Raw genomic sequence first — 21,422 nt, forward strand, 5'->3', positions numbered from 1 at the left:
TAACACCCCTCCTATTTTGGGGGACTCAAAATTAAGAAAATGGGGGGATTCCCCAAAGTTGTTGAGATTTTGGGAGGGAAGGTTGCCCAGAATTGTTGAGCTTTGGGGGGGGGCAGAGTTGTTGAGCTTTTCTTAGGGGGGGGGATGCAAAAAAATTGCTCACCTGCCAGACCGACAATGCCACTCACACGCGTCGCCAAGGCAACCTATCCTCTGTCCCATCGCTGAAAAAGACAGGACATTGCCCACCCAATTGCTGCAGTGGCAGCCAATCAACACCAGCCCTTGCTGCCGCCACCAATAACAATCTCCAACTTGTGGCAGCAACCAATCCGAACGTCCCCAAAATGCGCTACACATGTATAAGACGACCCCTAATTTTGTACATGATTTTTGAGTAAAAAAAACATAGTCTTATACACGGAAAAGTATGGTAGTTTGCTCTAAGTACAGAACAACTTTGGGAAGTGTGGAAATATTACACACATCGGTAAATATGAACAGTTTTTGTCAGCTTTTTCTCCAATTTTAAACTGGTATTCAATATAAAATCTTCTCCAGAACACATCTGTGCTTAAGACAACAGCTGATTAATACATTACAAACAAGCAGGAAAAATATAATAGTTCTCAGTTCTTCCTGTCAACTGTTGTGAACTACCTCCAGTACCACAGACGTTATGCCCCTGAAACATCAATTACTATAGATCACAAACAGGAGAATGCTAGTGCACTCAAGTCCTGCTTAAGGGCTTCCAACAGACATCTGGTTGGTTACTATGAGAATACTGTAGTATGCTGAACTACATGGGTCTTTCAGCTGAGCCAAAAGGGTTCTTATTATATGTGTCATCTGGAGCGCCTAGATTTTGATGCAGCAAAGATCAACAAGTCCCACGTATGGTATTCAAACTATCCCCGCTTCTAAAATGTAAAAATCTCTACTTGAACTGCACCTGGGAAACAAAGCTTAAAAAGCAATTTATTAGAATTTCCCATTGTCACAATTATTTATTTGGATGGAATTTATTCTTTTATACCCTGTTTCTCATATTTTAAGACATACCCATAAAATAAGCCATAGCAGGATTTTAAAGCATTCAAGGAATATAATAAGACATAGTGATAGGCGCAGCAGCAATGCCGGCTGCGGCAGGAGGAGGAGGAAAAAAAAAAAGACATCCCTTGAAAATAAGCCATAGTGTGTGTTTTTTGAGGAAAAAATAAATATAAGACATGTCTTATAATATGAGAAAGACGGTATTTCCATATCAGGAAACTGACAAAGTTTGACCTTTGTGGATCCAACTTCCAAGACAGACACACAATATTTAACTCACCTTAACAAAGCTACAAAACATTATTCTTAACATACTTCTATTTGAAAAAGTCTAAAATCCCAAATCAAAGATAAAAGCCCAAAGCAAACATGTACTTAATGTTTTACTAAGTGGTGAAAATGGAAATTAAGTTTTAAAACGTTTGTTTTCACATTTTTCTTCCCCTTCAGTAAATGATATAGGGTGGAAATTTTTCTGCTTTGTAACTTCATTAAGAATGAATGAGTGCCAATTACAAATAAATATTAGGCAAGCTTGTCAAGGTTTTTTGTTTTGTTTTACTAAAAACAAGAAACCTAAACATGCTAAATAAGATCACCCTCAAGTATAGGGCTTCATAGGAAAAACTTATGGAAAACTATTTCACTTGAACCCTCCAGATTCCAATATGTTTTAAGCGAGGACAGTTTGGCACAATGCATATTTTACCATTTACTCTATGTACTACTAGAGAGATTAACAGAGTCTGTTAACACAATCCCAGAGACCTAAGTATTTAAATTCCACCACAGGACATTTAAAATTTACGTTGTTAAATTACGTTGTTAAATTCATACATTTTCTCAGGGGTTTTTTATTTTGAGGGAATGAAATAGAAAATTGATTTAAAGTTAGTCATTTCAAATGTTATATCTATATATTTCACAGAAAGGGCTTTGAATGCTTTTAAATTGATATGAAAGCGAAATTACATTAGGACTAACAATTTAGCGTGAGTGCTCATTTGAAGCTGAAACCTTTTTCATGAATTAATTCAACAAGAGAAATGGTGAATAGCATCCTGTTCATGCAGAAACAGAATATTTCCTTACATCTACAGGTTCAGAGCCAAAAGTATTAAGCACGGTCACAGAGCTACTGACCCAATTCCGTTCTGGGAGCTTAAACACTCATGGAAAGGCAAAGAGCTCCATTTGTGTTTAGTTCTGCTCCTTTTCTATTTGAGAGCATAAAATTTTTATAATATAGTTTCCTACTAAAATAGGAAAATCTAATTCAGCACAATAATTTTTCTAAGTCCATAATGGTTTCAATACAGCATTGTTCATTTTGCTGAAATAACAAAAAGCCAGGAAATGCAAACATTAACTTGGAGCTCCTGCATATCCTGTATAGTAACAGTATACATTTCATAAGAGAAAATAGTACTATGAGGGTGAGGGGAGCAATCCAAGTATGCAACCCCCCCTCCCCATTTAGTAGACTTTCTTAAAATAAAGCCTATAAGCTTTAGGAACTCTCTTTCTTTAAAAAAAATGTTGCTTAAATTTGGCTTACACTTGTAACTCCTACTGTTATTAATAAATATTTAAAATTGTCTCTGGTCACCTGAAGCATAAATTCCAGTAGTTTTACAGTTTATTCTTGACTGACTTTGTATGAATGGGACTTTCTTTCTTGCCACCATCATATTCTAAGCAGACAATAGGAATGGGGGACAGCCCCCCATTCCTGAACCACAAAAGCACTAAACACCTTTTACTGAAAGAGTTCAAGTACCTCTATCTTGGTACTGCTTACATTGATTGGGATCAGATCTCTGGGACATAGCTGCCAAGTTATCCCTTTTTAAAAGGGATTTTCCCTTATGCTAAATAGGCTTCCTCGCGAGAAAAGGGAAAACTTGGCAGCTATGCTCTGGGATTTATGGCAAAAGACATTCCCAGTCCTATATATACAGTCCATTGCTTTTGAATAAAGAAAACAAATACACAGAAATTTTCTTATCTGCTATAAGCTATAAGCAGTGTAATTCCTTGTTTCTCAATAGCGATTCAATATATAATCTGTGTAGATATACCACATTAAATGGTTTAGTCACTAGGACCTCACAACACACATGTTGATAACCTGCATTAAAATGAGGTCTGTAGTGTTCCTAAACTCCAGAGCCTGGATACTTGAAAACAACACTGTAAAGGCTGATTGAATTTAGATGAGAATTTATTTGAGTTGTTTTCATTAGGCCATCAGCTCACTCCCATGCTCTAGACTGAATATGGAAAATAGGATATTACATACTGTTTAAAATATCAAGGAACTGAAGTAGAGAGAAATGTAAATGTCATGCCCTAGTGGTCTATTTTAGCAGTAGCTTCTTTTGGCCAGAAGAGGGGGCCCACGCTCTGTGAGAAGCATAATTCCTTAAGCACATTGAACATAAAGCTGTATATTTCTTGAACATAAAGCTGTATATTTCTAAAGCCTATCTGACTGGCACCATGATCCACTGTGCCTGTAGCAAGTTGACTGGTTACCTCAGCCAAATATTTAAGTCCTAGCACAGTGGGAAGATGAAAAACCTTGGAACAGCTGGTCCCCAAATAGTGCAATAGACAGACTTTAAGGCAGCTTGTCATTGAAGATTACACAAATGAAAGCCAGTAGCAAAGAAGTGTCCAAGATTTCAAGGTAATGTACTAAGCTTATTTGCGGGGGAATAATGAAACCCATACTGGAGGAAAATTGTTAAATAATGGCATGATCATCTAAAACTCTTATACAGATAAATCTCTAGATTCCAAGGTGGCAATCTCAGAGCCGCTAACATTCTAAATGGCATATGGACAAACAAATTTGGTGTCCAAGTCATAGCATGGTACCCAGTCCATATGTAAGGATAATACCTTTGTAGAGACAAAGACCCCAATAAAGAGCACTCAGGGAGGTCAATTAAAAAAATCGTTGTGTAGGGAAAATATGAAGGAATCCAGCAATGGCATACTTCCCCACTTTTTTCCCTGACATTAAAAGGGCATTAATGTGTGCACTAGTTGAGCTTCTTCTGACAGCCACTTCATTAGACAGAGGCCTCCCTCACTTTAGTGCCTCCCAGTCTGGTGAAAGTCAGGCTGACTGCATATTCTCTGTGCATACCAAATGACTTGAGTGAGGGGGCAAATCATGAACCACTGGTCCTCTGTAGAGGGGAATAAAATTAATTGTGCAATTCACAAAAACCAATTGAACCCTTGTGCCAATATGCTGATGATGAAAGTGATGTTGATGATGTTGCTGTTGGTAATAATGATACAGTAATAAATTTATTACCTGTCCTTTACCAGCAGCTCCCAGGATGGGCTATGTCAATTTAAAACAGGCATCCCCAAACTGCGGCCCTCCAGATGTTTTGGCCTACAACTCCCATGATCCCTAGCCAACAGGACCAGTGGTCAGGGATGATGGGAATTGTAGTCCAAAACATCTGGAGGGCCGCAGTTTGAGGATGCCTGATTTAAAATCAGTACTGAAAACAGTTAAAACAAATTAGCCACAGAAATGGGGGGGGGTCCTGAAACACACAGGCAGCCAATGGAACAGGGGCTATTTAAATTCTAAAGTCAATCAGGCCAGTAATCAGGCCAATGCATTTTTGAAGTTTCCAAGTCACCTTCAAGGGCAGCTCCATGCAGAGTGCTCAGGGTGTTCAGGGTGCTATGGTCATAGGTAACCACAATCAAATCATGGATGATAGGTGTTTTATTCTGGAGAGACCTGGCATTTAGCAGCAAAGCCACAAGCCCAGAGAGTTGACTGGTTAGCATCTCCAGATGCTGAGATACTGAGAATGCAGCAGAAGGGCTAGGGCTTTGGTGTAACTAGTACTCCTCCACTCATATACCTTCATCCAACTTCATACCTCCCCCTATCTACCATCACAGGGATGGCAGCCCTACCCCCCTGGCCCAAACACAACCATCCTAGCTAGAAACCACCTCATCTCTTACCTGAGCTGTTGCAAATGATTCCCTTTCTCTCACCTGGAGTGGGTCAGGTAGCTTTCTCCTGCACTCCACTCTTTACACACAACAACACAACCAGTCTCTCACTGCAGCTGAACACATTTCCATGAACAGGACACAAATATCCAACAAATATCCCAGGTAACAACTGGTGATTGCTTAAGAGGAAGTGTTCCAATCAGAGCATGTAGCATTGTCATGCTGGAGCTGCACAGTAGCCTCAATTTGCTGTGACAAGATAGGATCGTTCAGAAATGATTCATATGCACTCAGAGCATAAATCAGGTATAAACTAGCCTCAATGAACAACATTAGGTAGCACTACACCATAACCCTTTTCTCACTTGGAAACAAGTGAAGACAAGAGCAACCAGAGCAACATTCTCTTCAATATGCTGTAAAACAGCTAGACTTTTAGCACTCACACTGCTTCAGATACAGTACATACACTGGGTAATAGTGTATCAGAATACATGACAATGAATCACGAGTAAGGATTAAAATAGAAGTGGGATGCATAATCCAGTAGTCTATTCCCAGAAAACTTAAACATGGTGGGGGAGCTACTACCGGTATTACACCATCAATAAACCTTTAAAAAGCCCCGTATTATCTTCAAATTACAGGTGGGGAACTGAGTCTAAGATCATAGCAGCTTGCCAAAGGCCATCAATGAGTTTGTGGAGAAAATGCTCTCTCAATCAAGAACTACCTGGCTCTCATGTCTTCACTGTGGTACACCAGAAGTAAAGCAATTATGCAGTCCTCCCATCATAACAGTACTGCACTTCCTATATTTGAAATCAAAACATGCAACAGTGTCAAAATATTTACTGAGTAACCCTTACGCCAAATAGTATTTTTAAGTGTGCAGACTAACACAAATAATATTTTTATGGTTACCTTTCAGCCATGATTGCTGAGGAACAAAGAGCATCATGGAGTACAAGGCATTATACAAGTATATGCAGGCATTTACTACCGGTAGCGTTCAGTGAATGTTTTGCAGCATTAGTGACAGACCTATTTCAGGACAGGGTAATATAGAGGGAACATGAAACATTATAGCAGACTTATTGTTAGCAGACTTAGAGTCAATGCTCAGAATTTCCCAGAAATGTAAATAATTGCTACTGGAAATAAATTTCAGTTGGAACTGACCCAATTACTCAAGGCAAGGGCTTCTGCATGTGAGAACACAGAATATGGTTTGCGGCACATAATTCAGTTCTTGAGAATCTGTTTTGCATACACATATAACTCTAGCACTTAAGAGTGTGTAATACATAATGAGTTCCCTGAAGTCAGAAAGGGCAGTTGAACATGATTTCTAGGAACTGGGCATGGGGCTTTAGTACCCACAATCCTACTTTTCCTCTCACTTTGATAAGCAAACCCAAAATTGAGCAATATTGCATCATTATGTAATTTTTTACAAAGTAAATTATGCATTTTTCCATTTGCATAATTTATCCAGGTCACAGGATTCAGCTTTTCTTCACATAGAACTTGGGACTGTTTATATGCAGTGTGTGAGTATCACAAAGCACTCACAGATTAAAAAGGAGCTTTAAAAGATAGGAGAGCAAAGAAATAGCACTAAGGACACGAGGAGAGCAGGACATATTTAGTAAGGCTTCCTGATTCTGCTGTAACAGAGTAATAGAAATGGGTGCCATTAGCATACTGATGACACCATGCCCCAGTCTTCTAATTGCTCCAAGCAGCTCTATATAGATATTAAATAGCATTGTGGTATCCTGCTACATAGCCCGCCCCCCCTCAAAAAACACACAGTGCAACCAACTCACAAATACTCTCCAGGAGGAGACTATGATCAACAGCAATGAAAGTTAGAAAGAGATCAAGAGCAGAGGGTTACACTCCCCTGTCCCTCTACTGAAAGTGTGCATTTATCGGTCCTGAAAGACCTAAATTGGCTCCCAGTATGTTTCGAAGCACAATTCAAAGTGTTGGTGCTGACCTTTAAAGCCCTAAATGGCATCAGCCCAGTATACCTGAAGGAGCGTCTCAACCCCCATCGTTCTGCCCGGACACCGAGGTCCAGCGTCGAGGGCCTTCTGGTGGTTTCCTCACTGCGAGAAGCAAAGCTACATGAAACCAAGCACAGGGCCTTCTGAGTAGTGGGGCCCACCCTGTGAAACGCCCTCCCATCAGATGTCAAAGAGATGCAGAACTACCTGACATTTAGAACACATCTGAAGACAGTCCTGTTTAGGGAAGTTTTTAATGTGTGACATTTTAATGTATTTTTAATCTTTGTTGGAAGCCGCCCAGAGTGGCTGGGTAAACCCAGCCAGATGAGCAGGGTACAAATAAATCATCATCATCATCATCATCATTCAGAGCAATAAAGGCTGGTTCTGTTTCAAAACCAGGTCTGAGCCCAGACCAGAATAGGGCAAGACAATCTATTTCCTCCCAGAGTGTCTGGATAGCCACTACCCTCTTACGCATCCTACAACAAGAAGGGGCAGCCTACATCAGACCTGTTTCACATAGTGAAAGCAAGGCTTTAAGATGATTGCCAGCTCTGGCTCCTGAGAAATCCTGCAGAGCATTCCAAAGTCCCTTGGATTCCATAAGTCTCTGTGGGTGGACCATCTTAAAGGTTATAGTGAAGAGGCTATGCACTGTTAACGTATTCACTTTCTAATCTCTGCTTTTTATTTGGCACTAGTTCAGTTACTGAGAGTTTACCACAACTTGGCTGATCTTCATTATTAAATTCCTTTTTGCTATTTGAAGGTCTTGCCTTCAAATGTCATTAACACCAAAGCTGATAATCTTAAAATCTTATCAACAAACCTCATATAATTTTGTATGCCTTATAAAAATACAGTATAGCAATGTCAACTTACAACTGAACAAGTTGTAAAATATCATTGTACAACATGCCATTTACAATCATGCTGTAAGAATTCAGTTTGTTGTTCCACTGCAACCATTTCGACCTTTAGAATGACAGAGGCAAGAAACAAATCCCTTATGTTGAAAGCTGGGTAAAAAGAGTATGTCAATGTACTCAAAAAATTCATGTCCTTGTCAACGCATTTCAATTATCTATTAGTCAGCTGCCAACTTCCCCCCCCCACCTTCTGTAAAGTATTGATTTTGGGAAGGGGGAAATCTGGAAATTTGCTTCAAGGGATAGGAGAGAAGAGGTGGCAACCATGGAGGCAGCCAATAACCTGGCAGGGTGCATCTAGCCATGATCAGGAATGTTGGGGTGGGCAACAAATGCAGCAGTGGGAAAGATGAAAGATTTTATAGGCAGGATCTCATATTAATACAGGAAGGACAACCATTTTCCTTTGCATACAACAGCAACCTGTGCTGTACGTGCAGATAGCTATTTGAGAGTAGAGACAAACTAGGCTGCCAAGGATTTATCATCAGTTGACACTTGCTGAAAAAACAGTGGAGAAAACAACCCAACCACTCCATTCCCTGAAGGCGGAAAAAGCCATTCCAGCATTTTTCAGTCAACAGTTGAATCTAAACAACTTGAGTAGCATGAGGGTCAGATTGGGATGGAACTATTATAATCCAGTATAGCTCTTAATCAATTTAAATAGAATACTTCTACTATCATTGCACTGCTCCCAGTGCAATCAGAAATACCATCAGAAAAAGGAACTTTGCATCCTGATTTCAAGTAAGTAAAATAATTTATCTTTAAGAGTCCAAGCAGAAAGTGAAAACATTTCATAGAGCAAGCTAAAACTAAGTATTCTGACTAGAGACACAGTATGAAGTCCTTACCAGGGAAGCGGGGAGGAGAGAGAGACTACCAAGTGCAGCATACTGACAAGGTCCTTCCAATTATGGTCCTTAACAGCCAAGCCACTGGTTCCTATAACTTCCCCACCTCAAGATTCATACAGTCATTAGCATTAAGATCAGTAACAACCAGTATCAAGCAAATTACATATTCTCCTTACAACAGGATTACAGTACTACTGTAACTCTGAATATTTGTTTTAGATTAGAGATCTCTTCAGTATCTTGAAGAAGCAACTGAAGCAACAATTGTTGTATCTTCCCGACTGCTTAATATCATGCAGGTACCACACAAGTTATCCATGCAGGTTATCCAGCCTGTTAAAATCAACACAAACACAAAGACAAGAATCACCTGATTAGCACTTGATTAGCAAGCTTAAAACCATGGAGCCACCTGGAATGAACAGAGACATAGGATTCTTATCTCATTATACATGATCAAGCTTTCCTTAGCACCTCAGCCCTTGTCCCCCCCCCCGCAAGACCAATTGCAGTCATTAAAAGTCGCATCAACAGGTTTACCACTCCTATCAGCCCATCACCCATTCCCATCACCCCCACCCTCTGAATATACATAAGGGTCTGGTGACTTCTGTTTCAGTGTATCTGACGAAGTGTGCATGCACACGAAAACTCTTACCAAAATAAAAACTTAGTTGGTCTTTAAGGTGCTACTGAAGGAATTTTTTTGTTTCGACTCAGACCAACACGGCTACCTACCTGTAACTTGATTTTTTGTTAGCTCTACCTATTAATCCTGTTTTTCATTAGCATGTTACATTTTCATAATTATTGTATTTTATTATGCATACTGTGAATGTCAATGTATGTTTATCTAGCACCCATATATAACAGTAACATAATTAAATTACCAAAATAGAAGGTAGCCATGCTGTTTCAGAAGTCAATAAATTGAAAGGAGCTAGATCAGAAACTCAGTTCAGATGTCAAACTTAATCATAGTTTGCATTAACCATATCAAGAACCCCAATTCACACATCGTATCCTAGCTAGCATTCTGCACTAACTGCAGCTTCCAGATCAAGTGTGAGGGAAGCTCCACATGAAGCACCTTTCATAAATCCAGTCTTGAAGTAACCAACACATGAACTATTGTGGCAAGACTTTCCCAGTCCAAGAGTGGCCGCAGCAGTAGAACCAGTCACAGTTGGTAAAAGGCAACCTAGCAATGCAACTGGTTGAAAACTGCCCCCTTCAGAAGATTCTGGAATATCCTAAGTATAGTTTTCATCAGACAAAAGACATGTGTTTCTATTATCTGCCCATGGTTCAGCATTCTTGTCCTTCAAGGCCCAAGAATTCTGGAAGGAAGCAGCAAAATTGTGTCAAGACATCCTGCTGCACACCCAAGGATAACTATGTGAAGTTGCTGAACTCATTTTATATTGCAATCCAGAATGGGATGGGGATTTATCAAATAAGCATCAAGACCACCAAGGAAAATACCTAGATCACACAAAATACATGAGACATAATATGTGCTGTCCTCAATATGGAACATTATGTATTTGGAAACTAGGTAAGTGGGGCTACAGGCTAAACACAGCAGATAAAAGGTCTACAGGTAGATATTTGTATTTCAGTTGTTGTCATGGTTACTTTTGTGTCCTAATATATGCCTTTCAACAGGGTGGATTGTTGGTCTCTTGCTCTTGCATTAGAAGCAGTCAGATTCAAGGAACCAACAGCGAGAGCAGGATGCAAAGCATTCTTTGAGGAAAACTAGCGAAAGATACTTAGATGTGTTTGTTTTCTATCTTACTTGGCATTCCCAACTCTGTCAAGGGTGACAAAAATCATGGTTTGCCAGTTCCGATGCCACATCAAGCCATTGTTAAGCTTTGCAAAGAAAAAAGATTTGACATGACATCAGAATTATGCCACAGGCATACAGTTGTAAGGGTTACAAGGCAATGTATGTAAATCACTCTGAACACTCAGCAGTACTATGTAAATACTAACTATTGTAGTTATTATTAAGTAGTCAACACCATGCAGACTGCTTAAATTCAAACATCTTATTACTCTGGCGTGACCTTAAGCTGTCCTTTTAAGATTATACACTGAATCCTTGTTGATATTTTAGGACAATGTTTGGAACACAGTTACATAAATAGGGACTCTATCTTTTGTTATTGCAACACATTATAATGGCAAGTCATTACTTTTCCTTGTAACATGAGGGGCACTCCCATTCAAGACAACTGGAAAAACCAGCTTCTAAATACTTTCCCAGTATTGAGAACCAGGACTTTGAAATGTTGTGTATTCCCTCTTGCTGGAATAGAGTAAGTCACACGATTATTCTTATATTTTTAAGAAGAATAACTGTAGTTCTTTACGCAAAAACAACTAATGCACCAACAGAACGAAGCAAATCATTATTCTAATATGCATAAGAAAGGTGTATGTGATGGTCATTTACAAAAAAAAAAAACCATTACCATCTCATTGCACCCATACTGTCTAGTTTGGTCCATCTTTCTTCCCCTTTCCTTGTTTTTTCACAGTGCTTTCAGATAATGTTGCAATGCTTCCCATATTATTATTATTATTAGGGAAATCCATTTCTCCCCCCCCCCATAAAACTCGGTGCTTAGTTCCATCACTTGTTTACCACCAGTCCTGTAATGTTGTGGTGGGTATGGTCTGTCAGTATTCTGGACTTCTAGATTATCCAGATTCCTCAGTCTCCATTCTGATTCTTAGATTATCTTCCCCACCACACCACACCCTCCATTCATATAAATTGTCTTCCAGAAGTGGGAAGGAGGTGAGTGGGTGAGTTCTAAATGGCAAGCATCCCTGCCTCTCTTCAACTTTCATTTCATGGATGGAAAGAAAGTAGAGAGTTATTCCATAACTGGTAGGACAGTCGTGGCCATGTCTGCATCATAGGGCATGCAAGCAACTTATACTCCTGTCCTTGGATCTTCGCTGCTTTTGCAATGAGGGAAAGAACTAGCATTGTGTTGTCATCCCCACATTTATTTTAAAAAACTTGTGGTTTCGGGGGTATGGAGAGATGTTTCTAAGCAGATGGGAAAGGCTATAGCTCAAGGTTGCAATCTTAACCTCATTTGCTTAGGAGTAACTACCACTGAATTCATCAGAGCTCACTTCTGAGTAAACATAGTTAGGATTGCACTACAAGTGCTCTTAATTCAACTGCGGAAGCATGTGCACATGTGCAGGATGAGCAGTAGGGGTGAGGAGAGGACTAGTGTGGATGAGAGTGGAAAAGAAAACATACATGCCTGTTGGTGAAATTGCCCTGAAACACTACTTTTGAAGGACATTGCAATAGAAAAGTATGCATTGTATGAATATATGACTGAAATCTGCTAACAAGAAAACCTGTATAAACTCACATTAAAATGTTTGTGTCCAAGTACACACTATATGCATATTTATGATAGACAGAAAACTCCTACTTCACTCTAGGAATAAATTAGGATACTGGCAAAGTTCCTTCAAATGTTGGGAAGTCTCCCCCTGCCCCCTTAAGCAATAGATGTTATCATGGGCACATGAAGAACCCACCTGTTGCCCTAACCAGGCTAACAAATGAAGCAGTTCTAGATGTGAAAGAATCTGATTCCTTCAATGAAATGAATGATAGTGTCAAGGGAGTTTGTATGTAAAACACTATGACCAAGGAAACAGACTATGTATATAAAGCAATAGGACTGTTGTACTTTTATACTGGTCACCCACCCAGTATGCACACTATGTACTAAACTTTAACCGTCCATCAAAAAATGTTCCAAGTAGCAAATAGATACAGCAAATTCATGTTGACAACAGTAACTAGAATATTTTTTTAAAAAAAATATTAAAATAACTTTATTTGATTCATTCAAACTGTACATCAATTTAACAGCTTCAACAAAAAATCAATAAAATAAAATACATCTATAACTTTGTGTTACAAATATCTTATTCGTAGAATCAACCCTATCCTCCCTCCTCCCCATCCCCACCCTAAGCCCTCCCTCCCTTCCCCAACGACTTCTCAGCCGACTTCTCTAGTAAATGGAGTAACTAGAATATGTTTAACCTCACTTGTGAATTTTAGTAGTAAAAGTTCCTTAATCCATGTAACATCTATTAGCCATGAAAATACATATGTAACAGATGTAACATAAATTTACATGTCCTGTATTAAGCTGATCATCTTCAAGGGTTATAGCTGTACCTAATCACTTTGTAACTGCAGTCTACGGTACTAGTATCTGCAAAGAAGAGCACATATGCAGGGGTGTGGAAAAGTGTGAGTTTCCCAGAAGCCAGAAGGACCAAGTACAGTGGTACCTCTGGTTAAGAACTTAATTCGTTCCAGAGGTCCGTTCTTAACCTGAAACTGTTCTTAACCTGAAGCACCATTTTAGCTAATGGGGCCTCCTGCTGCCACCGCACTGGCAGAGCATGATTTCTGTTCTCATCCTGAAGCAAAGTTCTTAACCTGAGTTACTATTTCTGGGTTAGCAGAATTTGTAACCTGAAGCGTTTGTAACCTGAGGTACCACTGTACTTAGAACAGAGACCAACAACGGGAAGGCAGGGATCGGAATACAGCTCTTGGAAAGCCGCCAACTGGCCCGCAACAAAGTGCTCTCACCATTCCATTACTTTAAGTGAAAAAATGTGTGTTTGTCTCTTATTTCAGTTGTTCCTCCCATTCAAAACCAAATACTTTCAGCCTATCTGGCATGAAGCTATATTGTAAAGCTACGTCAGGAGTCCTGTCATTATTGTCCCTACTACCATCAGTCATGCCCCTTAATTTTAAGTGATGTTGACTGAGGCATATGCAACCATTTTTGTGGCTCACATCTCCTGATAAGGCATCCTGGAAAGGAGGCATAGCCGGAAGTGGATACAAAGCAAATTCTGTACCATGGGCTAACAGTAGGGCTGCTTCAGGATAGGCAGAATGGGGAAGTAGTACCGATAGTACCGTAAATAGGTGAAGAGATTCCTAGGAATGAGAAAAGTAGTCAGGGCTACTGAACAGTGGGTAATCCAGATTTGAAAATAGATGCAACTCTTTTTGTAGAAGTGGGTAGATAATGGAATTTGTACATTAGACCAGTTAAAAGGACTGGATGAACATTTTTGTCATCTTCAATGTTGCAGTGTTTCAGAGTTTCCTATATTGCTGGGTGAAATAACTGGATATAAATGTTTATAACTGTTTGCTGGAATGCTGTAAATTGCATGTTCAGTAGCTTAGAGATAAATGGAAAGAAAGTTAAGACTGTTCCATTCAGCAAAATTCCCTGGACCTTAAGAGGAAGTGGCAAAGATTTTTGGACTTCTACAAACCTACATGAGTTTCCAGAAACCTACACTTGGAGAATAAATGCATTATTAGCATATATGATGATGTGATATTAAGTAGATAGAAAATAACTATGTCATGAGAAATGCACAAACATTGCTGGAGCAGAATGCAGCCATCACCCAATGCTTATACAAGCCACTAGAGGAGTTTTACCAGAACTACATGGTTTCTCTCCCCCTTACCATGTCTGTTACTCCCCACCCCCCACCCCTCCCCCAGATTGCAATGGAGACAGGTGACCTCAAATCCTCTCTTGGTGTCCAAACCCTCCCATTCTGTAAAATTCCACTTTCAGCAGAAAGACAGCTGGGAAGCAGTTTATATGAAGGAGGCCACAGTTCATGCAAAGGAAGCAGCAGTGCAAATGGTGGTGTTGGGCAGCTTGTTTCTCCCTCTGCAGTGGTATGAGGGCAGACTGTGACGGTTGTTTCACTCACGGTATATCACTGGTGAAACTGCCACTGCTCCTGTGTCCCTCTACCTCCACCACCCAGCTGCCACTTGCTTCTCCCTCAGCATGCTGGGGGCAGAGGGACTCAGGAGATGGTGGTTTCACTGTGTGAAACCACCATTGTGATCTGCCCCTAATACCAGTTCAGGCAATATATCACCTACCAGGGGTGCCCAAACCTTTTTCAAAGAGGGCCAGATTTGATGAAGTGAATGTGCATGAGGGCGAACCAAAGTTGTAGAGCTTTTTTTTTTTAGGATTGAAGTTGCTGAGCTTTTTTTTTTTAGGATTTTACCCCAGGACGTATACTGCTGCAGGGGCCGGATTAGGCCCCCGAAACGGACTTTGGACATGCCTGAGTCCTAGGCCTATAAAGGACCCAGGTATTATTTCATAGCACAGACCACATACTTTACTCAAGGGAATGCCAACCACCAAATGCAATTTCCCATAAACTTCCTCTCTCCATTTGAAATACTCTTCCTGAATTATCAGAATCCAACTCTTCAATGCTGCATAGATACATACAATTCAGATCTGCAGAAGAAAATAAAGAACTTATTTATGTATGCTACAACTGCAGCAAGAGGTTTGCTAGCCCAAGGATGGAAGAAGGAAGAAACTCCAATGAAAGAGCAATGGCTAGAAAAATTGATGAACTATGCGGAATTGGCAAAATTAACATGCAGAGTCGGTCATGACTGGACCTACGGTAATGGTCAGGGGTTCCTTTACCTTTTTCCTTTTTATGTGAAAAGGACAATCGGGAATTTAAGGAAGAATGGGAACTTTTTACAAATTATTTGAAAAAACAACAAAGCGACTTAGATTCACTGGCAGGTTTTGAATAAACATACACAACTTTTTATCAGAACAATAAGAACAAATAGGGAAACAATATGTATAATTGTATAACATGCAGAAACAATATGAATAAATAAATCAGATAAGGGAGCTGAGGGAAGTCCGAGGAGGGTGGTAAAGGGAGGGGTGGGGAGGGAGGGGATTGGGGGAAATGGGGGAAATATAATTTGTTTTAGTATTGACAAACTGTAATAATTTTTATTAATAAAATATTATTTTTTTAAAAGATACATACAATTCAAAATTGAATAGCTGTGTGGATGATGTGTCTTGAACATCCCCTTTCATGCCAAATTGATAGTTTTAGCTATGCATGCCCATCTTAATATAAAATGTTCTGAATCAAATGCAGCAGATGTTGAGCTAGTAACTGTAACCCAAAGACCCTCAACACAACTGGAAAGATTAGAACTATAAAAATCCTACCCAGTAGTGCAAGTCATATATAGACAGAAAAAGGAAACAAATATATTGCAGCTTGCAGATAACAGCCAAGATCAATAGTCAATGTTACATTGACTATATTGGGGATGCTTAGTACAAGTGTACTATTTAGTTTGGATGGAGCAAGAAGGGTGAGTGATAATACTTACCAACACTATGCTATGATAACAGGGCCTTTTCTCACACTTGGCCAGAAAAAAGTGCTGGGGCATGAGGTTAAGAAGTGCTCATGGGTGAATGCCAAAATGCAATATGAGGTGGTATTGTTAACAGGCAAACAGAAAACCACTTGAAGAGATAAAAATGAATATGACAAAGAGCTGATTAATAGCTATTACAAAATCAATATAAAGTACAATGTAACCTAGTCAAATTTAATAAAGGCAACATCTGTACATGAAGTATAATAGGAAAACACACACTTTGTAAGAAGAGCAAGAGTCTACAACCTGACACCTGATATATTAACTACCATATTACATAGCTCAAGCGGAGGCCAGTTATCCTGCTTTGTAACTTAATCATAAGCAAGCAAATCCTTCAATTAATATGGAACAGTGAATAAAAAAGCAATTAAAAAATGATTTCAAGGCTTAACATAATATTTCTTCTTTTAAAAAATAACCAGTTGTAAATGACATCTGCTCTTAATGCAAGGATAGTACCTTAGAATTAAACCTACAGCCCTCTTTAAGAAAGGCTGCCTTTTTTTATAAGTATCTGTGTAACAGACATCAACACAACCGTCTTAAGTACTGTACTTATATATTACAAATCAACACAGGTGTCATCCACAGAGCCATCTGGGTAACCATAAGATAATTTTGAAATTTGTGTAATAAAAAAGCAATTATTGCACTGAATTTGAGACATGAGGGAGCATAATCCTAACACTACTTGAAATGGTACTGAGGATCCAGTTATCTAAGATTAGCAACAGTGTTCTTTTCTAAAATAGTAAAAATATGAAGTATTCTCAATTGGTCTTCTTTCCCTTCGTATTTTACTAATCCACTCTATTTTACTAATCCACCCTAATATTGAGTAATTAAGTGGATACAATAAAACAATGCCTATAATGTATTGCTACGCAAATAAAACTTGCACACTTGAAAAAAACAATGTATTACTGTACTGTACTTTCAAAAGTAATGTAATTATCTTTCTTCCTGTGCTTAATACACTTGATTGAATCCAGTCTAAATTATCAGACATTGAAGATGGCATTACATTCACCACATTTGGACATGATACCAAGCCACAAATTGCATTCATGGACAAAAGTTCACTTTAACATATGCATGAAGTTTTACTCTCAGTTAGGTGTGGTGTGTGTGTAAGTAGTGAAAATAAAGGACTGAAATATAGAACATGCAAACTGTGATAATTTGGAAGCTTAAAGCTAATTAATTACAGAGGCCATTTACAAAGAACTGTTGATCTTTCTGTCTTGAGCAGGCATCCCCAAACTGCGGCTCTCCAGATGTTTTGGCCTACAACTCCCATGATCCCTAGCTAACAGGACCAGTGGTCGGGGAAGATGGGAATTGTGGTCCAAAACATCTGGAGGGCCAAAGTTTGGGGGCGCCTGGTCTTGAGAGACAATGGAGTGTGCTTCTGGGGGTAAAGTCAAATCACTGAGTTAGCAGCACCAAAGTGACCACATGTGCTAGAATTAAATTTCTCAGTAAGTTGTGATTCAGCCATTTCACACTGGAGTCTTGTTTTGAAGTTCCTTGGTTCAAGAATGCTCATTTTAGGTCAAACTGAGACTCTTGTTTGAAACTGCTATATTACAATATATCAAAAAGTTTGATTCTGTCACCTGCAACCTGAATCAAGTTAATGTATTTTATTCAAGAGAAACCTAGTCATTTATAAATAGTAATTTATAATTTGCCACAGCCTGTTCAGCAGATCTTAATAAAACCTGAATATTCTTCATAGGTTAATTCACTGGCAAGTTCTTTAAACAAACTTCTGAGTACACCTCTCAGATGTGATGGCCTATATTAGACTCATGGGATTAGATACATAGCATAACACCACACAGTAATTTAGCCACAAAAGTATGTCTCCCACAAGTCTTATGACTCATGAAGTTGTCAGACTTTCCAGAAATTTTGGCCTAGGTTTAACAAAGAAATATACAGCTACTGTACTACTATTTAGTTATGTTTTGCACTACCACACCACATGCTACTTTCAATTTTATTTTAACATGTAAAAGTTATTCAGTTATGAACAAAATGGGGCAGGGCAGTTTAAAATTAAATTAAAACCTTCCCTGTGGAATTTTTTTTAAAAAAAATAAAAATATTCCTGATGATGCTTGAAAAATTCAATTACAGAAACCTTTAAAATCCTACTTATATATTAATGGATTCATACAAATTTATGTAGATTAGACAACACTAGTTCTGAAGAAAGAGGCATACCATCATTTTTACATCATGCAGGTAACTATCAAACCAGGCACCAAATATAAAAAGGCTAACCCTCAGGGTGATAGAAGTCCCCGACACACATGGAGTTGTACTTATGTGAATAAGACATGAATTATTATTTTTAAACCTGCTTCTTGTTGATAAAAGTCTTTCAAACAATTTAAAAAGCTGTTTGATCAACTAAATACTGCAACTCAATAAGTTATTCGGGAATTCAAAAATGCAATCTCAACTTAACAGTGGAAGAAATCCCATGCTCTTAGAAATCGTAGCTCACTCCATTACAGACTCTGCCTCTGATCTGTCAGAATCAATAATTTCTTAACCATATACTGAACTCCTTTTGAAAATGGCCATGTTGTACATCTCAATCTGCTAATATTCCATTGCTAACTTTCAAGGGCTGCCCAACACACCGTGATATGAACCTGAGTTCAGTCTACACTGACTGGCAGCAGCTATCCAGGGTTTCAGATGCGGCCTCTCCCAATCCAGCCTGGAGATGCCAGGGATCAAACCTGGGAGCTTCTGGGTGGAAGGCATGTCCTCTACCACTGAGCCATGACCCCGGTTCAGTATACAGTATTGCAGTGATTAGGAGCAGGAACCAAACTCCAGAAAGCTGCCAGTTCAAATTATATTTTCAGCTGCCAAAATCCCCTTTCCATCTGTGATATGGAGATAATGGTATTTTTAAAATGCTTTATTTATTGTTTGTGACTACTTTCGTTATGGTTCTTTTTCATGTTGTAAGCCGTCTTCAACACGGTTTGAACTGAGGAAAGGCAGCATGCAAATAAAATTATTTGTAATACTGACCTATCTTGCTTGGCAAGTGTAACAAGGAATGTAAAGCAGATCTGAGCATGAATGCTTTCCCCCTCGCATGTGGAAAGCAAGCTAGAGGAGACTAATATTCTGAACATGCACTTCCAGTGAGCAGTCACTGCCTCACCCTACACCCCTATAATTAGATAACAAGCATTGTAAAGCAGATTTGACCTGCCAATACTTTTCACTTCATAAAGAGTATCTGCTGGGTCCATAGTACAACCAAGAATGTACTGTAACTCCACTCCAGTTAAATCCATAAACCTTACTCCAACTCCTCACAAAACACCAAGCTGGAGCAAGAGGACACTGAGGGTACTTACTTCACTTGTGAATCACTTCCCATAAAACTGTCCCAAAGCGATGCAATGACAGGGCATTGCAACACAGGAACCAAGTCACAGCACTGGTCCTCCAGTGGACTGAACCAGGGACCTTATGCATGCAAAGCAGGAGCTCTACTCCTACTGCTCTATACAGTATAGCCGTTTCCCGCAAAAGATCCCTGTTTCTGAGGCAGACTCAGAGGCTCCCTTTACATAACTGCCTCACCACCTGGGGAGAGCAGCAGGCAGCTCCGCACACCTTCGCCAGGAGGATGCAAGAAGTGAGGCGGGGCGGGGGTGGGGGGTTGGCGCTTCCACACCCAGTGCCCTCAAACCGCCCCCCCCCCCGCGGACTCGAGGGGCAGCTTCTTCTGCCACGAGGAAGGAGAGGCGTGAAATAGGGAACAACACGCATCTCTCTCTCCCGCACGGCATTCCCACGACCAGCAGGTCCCTCACCTTCGGGGGAAAGCGCGACAACCGCGCGCGCACTTTTACTAGGGGTTGGTAAGCACCCGCGGAACACGGCGCGCCGTTGTTGTTGTTGCTTTCTGACTTCCGAGTACAAACACGCCTGTGGGTGGGAGGGAGGGAGGCGGCGGTTGAGCTCTGTTCACCTGCTCCCAACCGTCCCAACCGCCGCCCGCTCACGCGCCAGGGGGACACTCCGTCCGTCAGTCAAAGGAGCAGCTTACTTCTCTCTCTCTCACGCGAGCCCCGCCCTGCCGCCAAGTCCGTTCGCCGAGCAGCGCAACCCCATCTGCCCGCGCGCCCAGCAGCACCAGCCTCTCTCCCCTCAGGGCAAAAGCGAAAGCGCGGAGGGAGAGAGGTCGAGGGAAAAGAATCCCGCCAGAATCTCCGGCGACAGACCCTCCTCGTTACCTCAGCGCCCAACGGCGCCCCTTCCGCTCCGGGGGCCGTCGCGACCGCTCCGCAGCCCCTTATTCATTCGCCGCGCCGCGCCGCTCGGTGCCCGTCGGGTTGGGCTGCCCAGGCGGAGCCAAACCGCAAAAAAGCAACCCCTCCCCCTGAGAAAGAGGAGGAGCTCCGGGACGGGGAGAGAGAGTGAGAGTAGGAGGGGCGTGGCGCCTTCCCTGCCCCGCCCCGCTGTTCAGGCCACCGCCGCTCTGATTGGCCGCGGTAGGTGTTCTCCCCGCCTTGCGTAGCCGGCCGCCTCATTGGCTGCGGAAAGAAGCGCAAAGCTGGCCCCTGATTGACTGCCGCGCGACGGCTAGAGGCTGTCACGTGAGGCTATGTGGGGAGTCGCTGTTAGCAAGGTCCGCTAGGCAGATCCGCAGGCGTGTTTGGCCTCTTATTCCCAGGTGGTCTCTAATCGGGAGGTGGGGAACGGGGCAGCGCGGGGCTGTGAATTCTGTTTCTTGGCGCATTTTTGCTTGGTTGCTTCTCCCTGAGCTTCCTCCTGAGATGAGCGCATAATTCGAGAACCCTGTTGAATCGGGAAGGAGGTGCACGCTTTGGATGCCCTGGTGCAGCTGCGGTTGGGAGGCTGCACCCACCATCTCCCAGGAAGGACGCCAGGCTAAGAACCTGGTCCCGCCCATCAGCCAGTGCTTCCTACTCTCCCGGTCCCAATTCCTTTAGTATCATACCCAGCCCCAGTCCCTTCCAGGAAGGAAGGTGAGGCAACCGCCTTAGGTGCAGGATCCACAGGGGAAACAGAACCCCCCCCCCACGCGCTTCCTGATGTACATCTTCACTCATCCCTCCTTCTATGGCAGCAAGGCGTGGGGTACCATTTTGTGGTTCACCTCAGGCACCCAAATGTTTTGGGCCGGCCTGGA

At 41.0% G+C, this 21,422-nt stretch overlaps 1 protein-coding gene across 16 annotated transcripts in view; it reads right to left on the reverse strand.

The window, feature by feature from the left end:
* The window catches only part of MPP7 (MAGUK p55 scaffold protein 7), a 77,834-nt gene extending 57,085 nt beyond the window's left edge, over positions 1–20,749 (reverse strand). For 4 of the 16 annotated variants that reach the window (XM_035130421.3, XM_088653703.1, XM_035130416.3 and 1 more), the window contains exon 1: positions 20,503–20,650. The gene's annotated coding sequence lies outside the window, so the exon portion shown is untranslated. Of the gene's footprint in view, positions 1–8,868; positions 9,205–19,617; positions 19,887–20,079 lie in introns of those variants that run through there. The other 12 variants (XM_088653696.1, XM_088653698.1, XM_060280856.2 and 9 more) reach the window with 7 other exon arrangements.
* Positions 20,750–21,422: the final 673 nt, after the last annotated feature.

The sequence above is a fragment of the Zootoca vivipara genome, chromosome 11 (genome assembly GCF_965207765.1).
Source record: "Zootoca vivipara chromosome 11, rZooViv2.hap1.1, whole genome shotgun sequence".
Lineage (NCBI taxonomy): Eukaryota > Metazoa > Chordata > Lepidosauria > Squamata > Lacertidae > Zootoca > Zootoca vivipara.